General features: G+C 52.6%; 1 protein-coding gene across 2 annotated transcripts in view; it reads right to left on the bottom strand.

Annotated features, from left to right (window-relative positions):
* The window catches only part of Foxj2 (forkhead box J2), a 28,126-nt gene extending 24,880 nt beyond the window's left edge, over positions 1–3,246 (bottom strand). For both annotated transcript variants that reach the window (XM_026788261.1, XM_005365172.3), the window contains exon 1: positions 3,174–3,246. The gene's annotated coding sequence lies outside the window, so the exon portion shown is untranslated. The remainder of the gene's footprint in view (positions 1–3,173) is intronic.
* Positions 3,247–6,021: the final 2,775 nt, after the last annotated feature.

The following is a 6,021-nucleotide window of genomic DNA, read 5'->3' as shown; positions in this document are numbered from 1 at the left end:
CTGTAGACCAGGCTGGTCTCGAACTCACAGAGATCCGCCTGCCTCTGCCTCCCGAGTGCTGGGATTAAAGGCATGCGCCACCATCGCCCGGCTTTTTTTTTAAATTTTTGTTTGTTTCTCAAGACAGGGTTTCCCTGGGTAGCCCCAGCTACACTGGCTGGCTTCACAGATGCCCTGGAACTCACTCTGTAGCCCACATTGTCCTCAAACTCATAGACCAGCCTGCCTTCACCTCCAGTGCTGGGATTAAAGGTGTGTGCCACACTGACCAGCTTAAATTTCTTTTACATAAAGGTTAACTATTCCTACAACAGTTGTTGTAGAGATTATATAATATTTCTTAAGATGCCTAAAGCACTTATCAGGTGAACCTTTACTTTTAAATGAAAAAAGCAAAGAATATTAGGGGGTCTGGAGAGATGGCTCAGTGGTAAGAGCTCTGGCTCTTCCAGAGGTCCTGAGGTCAATTCCCAGCAACCACGTGGTGGCTCACAGCCATCTGTGCTAAGATCTGGAGCCTTCTTCTGGCCTGCAGGCATTCGGGCAGGCAGAACACTGTATATAAATAAAAATCTTTAAAGCCAGGCAGAGGGGGCACACGCCTTTAATCCCAGCACTTGGGAGAGGCAAGTGAAATCTCTGTGAGTTCAAGACCAGCCTGGTCTACAAGAGCTATTTCCCAGCTAGGCTCTAAAACTACAGAGAAACCCTGTCTCGAAAAACCAACACACACACAAAAAAAAGGAAAAAAAATCTTTAAAAAAAATAAAATAAATAAAATAAAAGACCCAAAGTTCAGTACCAAGCACCGAAGTCTAGAACACTATGGGCTGAAAAGATGGCTCAGCAGTTAAGAGCAACGGCAAAAGCCGCACGGTGGCTCACATCTATCTATAATTGTATATCTATATCTATAACTGTAGTCCCATGGGATGCTTCCCTCCCCTCTGGTGTGTATACTTGCAGAGAAAATACTTATATACATAAAATACTTAAGTCTTTTTTGAAAAGGAAAAGAGAACGTAGAAATTAGAGCAGAAAGTAGAGGCAGCATCAGAAAGATCAAAGGTGCAGTGGTCGCATTGCAAGGCTGGAGCAAAGCTGCAAGCTGCAGGGACGTCCGAATTTCCAACGCAAGCTTCCTTCAAGTTCCTATCAATCCAGTCCTGGCTATGTAAGATGGGGAACCTCCAAGGATGAAGGGATGGGGAAATATCATCACTGTCTCTCGAGGGGATTTAGGTGCAAGCCTAAGATACAGTCTGGAAAACAGAACAGTCCACATCACAGTTAATCCGACCAGCCCCACACGGAGTCCTGTCCCGGCAGAGCCAGTTGAATGAGTGGGTCCTCCTGGAGCAGCTACAGGACAGTTGGCACTGAGCCCGTCACACTGAGCCGTTCAGAAGCTGCACCCCAGCGTCTGGTGAGGTGCTGTGTAAGAAACAGACCCCGCTACACCAGATATCTGTTTTTCAAAAGGAGGCGAGGCGGTGCTAGACGTGGAAGTAAAGGACGCTCATCCTTTTTAAAACTGGAGGCACCCATGATGAGGCTCTCCTACCAGTCCCGGAAGCAACAGGCCCAACCTGAGAAAGGGCTGCCCTGCTGCCAGGGATGGCTGCCAAGAGGGGGCCCGTGAGAATTCCCACTGGTGGGGAAGGGGGACGGTCCTTGCAGAGGGTCACCTGCTTCTACAGGCCTGCCACAAACGATGCTAAGGGATCCGAGAGCAGTCTAAACACAACAATGTACCCTTCTCCATGTACACACTCAAAACAGACACCGAGCTACGTTCACTTCCACTGAGAAGCATGCACATCATTGTACAGCATGGCCATTGGACCTGTCAACTCCAGCCTCACTACAGAAACCTCCAGGGTCAAGTGACGGGATAGAGACTTAGGCAATCTGCTCATGGCCCATCTAGGAAGGCAGACACTGAAAACCCAAGAGGGGGAAGCCCCATACAGAAGATGAGGCACAGTCCACTGACCAGACGGGAGAGCAGGCCCGCAGGTCATGACCTCGGGTAAAAACTCAGCTCCGCTCCAGACACAGTCCAGGCTCAACCAGAAAAAATTTCTTGGTTGTCTTTTGTCCTTCTTTTTCTAAAGATTCTAGATTTTGATGACTCCCTGAGGTAGGGTGAAAATTTTCACCACGAGGTTCCTGGGACCCAGAACTAAACAAGAGAACAGGAAGAGAGATGATGAGACCAGTAGAAGTTTTCCTGGGAGGAAACTCTAAAAAAAAAAACTCCGCAGAAGGTCAGACCTCCCTGGTGGTCAACTCCTGCAGACAAGGTGTGTGGGGGTGGGGGATGAGACCGGTAGATGTTTTCCTGGGAGGAAGCTCTTTAAAAACTCCACGGAAGGTCAGACCTCCCTGGTGGTCAACTCGTGCAGACAAGGTGGGGGGTGGGGGGTGGGGGGCGCTAGGAAACACTCCCTGCCTCTAAACCACAATCTGATTTTTCCAGAGGAACTGTCAGCAAATATAGAGGACTTGAGGCTGAACCAGTATCTGAAGACTTCAGTCCACCAGTGTGCACTACCCTTGACAGTTTTTTCTCACCTCTGGACATGTGAATTCACCCTTCTTATGGAGGGCAGACATCCAACCAGAAGCAGGGATGTCAGAAGGGCCTCCTGGTACCCAAGATAGAGATAGATAGGTGGGGACAGATAGACAGTCAGGCAAACAGTCATTGTCACAGACTGGAAGACCTCTGTTGGCCATTAAGCTGACGTAGGCATGCCCTAGACAAGACACGAGATGCCCCACGACTTTACGGGCAGGTCCACTCAGTAGAGGGAGGACAAGACCCAAACAGAGTGCTGTGGGATTCTGGCTGTGCTGTGTCCTGCATTCCTCACAGTAACCATGGCGTCCTTGAAACGCACCTGTTGTCTGTTCTCAGTGCAGAAAGAGCGTCCACTTCTTTAGGGACCGCAAATGGCCCATCCCTTTGGTCTCCGAAACCTACCTAAAAAGCCCGTTTCTCAGAGTCTCTGTAACAACATGTGGCTTCCGGTGCAGAAGGTCCATCAGAAAACATCCCCCAGAGGACTCTACCTTCCACCGGCATGAACCCCGAGATCCACCATTTCAGCCCCCCCATACTACTGGTGCGTAAAGACCACAGAGACAAGATGCAAGAAAGCACTAACCTGCCTCCAAGGTTCCCCCAGCCGCCGGAGGAAACCACCTGGTACAGAAGTCTGTGGTTGCAGAGATTCCCCTCTTCACAGGCAGGTGACGGGGCTCATCCTCTGTGACTCTTCCAGCGCCTGGCGGAGCCTCCCAAGCTGGAGCGGGGAACTCTGTCCCCCGAGGAAGAGGAGTCGGAGGAGGAGGAGGAGGAGGAGGAGAGGGTGGACCTACCTGGGGAAGGTGGCACACCCCCCACACCCTGCCTGCTACCCTGGGGAGGAGGGGAGGAGCCTCTCCCAACCAGGAGTTGTCTCCTCCCCCTTGGGGGAATCCCCCTCTCCCCCAAACTGGCTCTTTCTGGGGCTGAGGGCTCTTTCCGTCAGCTGGAGATCTGAGCGGAGGGGCTCTGCCCGGGTCCACTGTCTAGGTGCACGGAAGTTGAGGGGCGAGGTCCTCCACTCTCCAGCAAACTGCAACCGATTGCTGCCGGTTCCCCGGAGAGTCCTGGCTTGTGCTTGTCAGGACGCCTCTCGGCGGTGAGTACTGGGTGGGATGCGGGGTGCCTACTCCACAGGCATGGCTCCCTTTCTCTCTACCTCCAAAGTCCCGAACTGTCTGGAGTGCGGTGAGGAGTGGAGACGGTCTCACTCCCGGTCCTTCAAGTCCCACTACCCTTCCCGACTTCTGGGGGTCTCCTCCAGAGCCAGCGTGGGAGGGACAGCGCGTGCCCTGCGGCGATCTCTTCTGGCGGTCCCGGCAGTGGGGAGGGTCTTCCCTCCCACGGGAGAGGGAGCAGGTCCGGGCGCCGGTTGTCTCGAGGGTGGGGTCCACGCACTCTCGCTCCCGCCCGGCCGGCCTGGGCAGCAGGGTCCCGGAGGCCGCGGTCCCCGCTCCCGTCACCCGCTCTAGGGCGGCAGCGCCTCCCCAGTCGCGTCCCCGGTCCGCCGCGCTTCCCCGCGCTTGGGGCTCCCCGCGCTGCCACCAATGAAGCTCCGGCCGGCTGGTCGGGGTTCCCGGGAGCCGGCAGGCGGACGGAGCGCGTCGGGGCTCGGCTCCGGCTCGGCTCGGCTCCGCTGCAGGCCCCGGCTCCTCCCCGGCCTCGGCGCCGCGCTCCGCGCCCCTCCCCCTCCCGCCGCCGCGGCCACCGCCTCCCGGCGCGGGTTAAGGAGGAGCGCGGATTCCCCGCACTCCGCGGGTCGCCGGCCCTAGGCTCCCGGGCACTGCGGGTGCCAGCGTCCACGCTAACGGCCACGCAGACCTCCCATTGTACTATTATCTCCTCCTAGACGAGCATTCCCGGTTTTCTCAGAAACGTCTTTGATGGCTTCTCTTTCTCTTCCAGACAGCTTATAAAGGGTTATGGAGACCAGCGTGAAGTTAAAGTTTACTCTTATCCTGGAGGTCAGTGGCTGTTTCTTGGGTCAGTGGATGTATAAAAGGATAGACGAGCTTGTAGAGAAATAAGCATCGGGAGATGGAGTCTTGTGTTAGTTCTGGCTCCGTTAACTTGTGCAAGGCCCTTGTTTCTGGAGTCAGTCACCCAGGAGGGGACTTGGATACTCTGACCTGCCTATTAATATGGATGTCGCAGTCACCAAGGGAAACGATTTGTGTGGAGATGCTCTTTAAAACCGTACATATACAAAGGGTGCAAAGTATGGTTGTTATTTTCCTTGACATGCCTATAAATTATCATTTTTGACCTTTGTGCTAAAGTCAAGCCATATTTCTAGAAAACATTTTATCCGAGTGCCACAGGAGGGACGGAATGTTCTCTGAGCACATCCTTCTACTCCTTACAGAATAATCTCCATTCTGGGACAGGAAATACCACCAGGGTAGCCTATCTCTCCACCCATCCAGTCACACGCTACACTTTCAGCCTCTGGCTTACTTTTCTCCGGTTGTGTTCTAATATAAAATGATAAGGCAAAAATTTGCTTATTTAGGCCGGGCGGTGGTGGCGCACGCCTTTAATCCCAGCACTCGGGAGGCAGAGGCAGGCGGATCTCTGTGAGTCAAAAAGATTGCAGTTTGATAACTGTCATGCCATTTGTCCTCTGGCTAAATATATGCTACTACGTTAAGTTCTGTGTACATACAGTTACATCACACGTGCAATGTGCAGACACTAAAATCTTCACACTTCTGCATGTGTTATCACATTTGAGTCTTATAGGGATTCCGCATAGCGCTGTCGTTGTGTCTTGTAGAGCGTAACTATGGCTGGAAGATACTGTCTGTGTCTGAGTTCACATAACTCAGACTAGAAGTATTTTAAGTCAGGTGTTAAACGCAAATGGCTCCAGAACCCCTAGAACATCATTGGCTTAAATGGTGAAAACATAGCCATTCTCAAATTGCCAGGAGTGAAGCCCAGTGAAGCCGTTTCCCTCCCCACACTCTAGTGTCCAGTTTTTAAGGATACATTTCCTCCAGCGTGGGGGCACTCCTTGTGTTCACAGAGGAGGATCTGGAGTTCAAGGCCAGCTAGACTACCTTCTGAGACCCTGTTTTTAAAAGGAAAGAGGAAGCGATAGCTCAGTTGGTAGAGTGTTTGCCTTGCAAGCACGAAAGCCCTGGGCTCCGATCCTAGGACCAAGGAAGCACAAGCCCTATATTGTGGCAAGTACAGTCCCAATACTGGGGAGAAGGAACCAGGAAGATCAGGAGTTCAAGGCCAGCCTATACTACTAGACAGTTGGGGGAGGGGGAGGTTGTTATAAGACGGGTAGCCCAGGCTGGCCTCAAACTGACTATGTAGAGGCAAAGGCAGAGGAATCTCTTGAGTTTGAGGCCAGCCTTGTCTACAGAGTGGAGTTCTGGGACAGAGAAACATTGTCTCAAAAAAAAAAAAAAAAGAGG

This window comes from Microtus ochrogaster, unplaced genomic scaffold (genome assembly GCF_000317375.1).
Source record: "Microtus ochrogaster isolate Prairie Vole_2 unplaced genomic scaffold, MicOch1.0 UNK1, whole genome shotgun sequence".
In the NCBI taxonomy this organism is placed as follows: domain Eukaryota; kingdom Metazoa; phylum Chordata; class Mammalia; order Rodentia; family Cricetidae; genus Microtus; species Microtus ochrogaster.
This window is presented reverse-complemented; position numbering and strand designations above follow the sequence as displayed.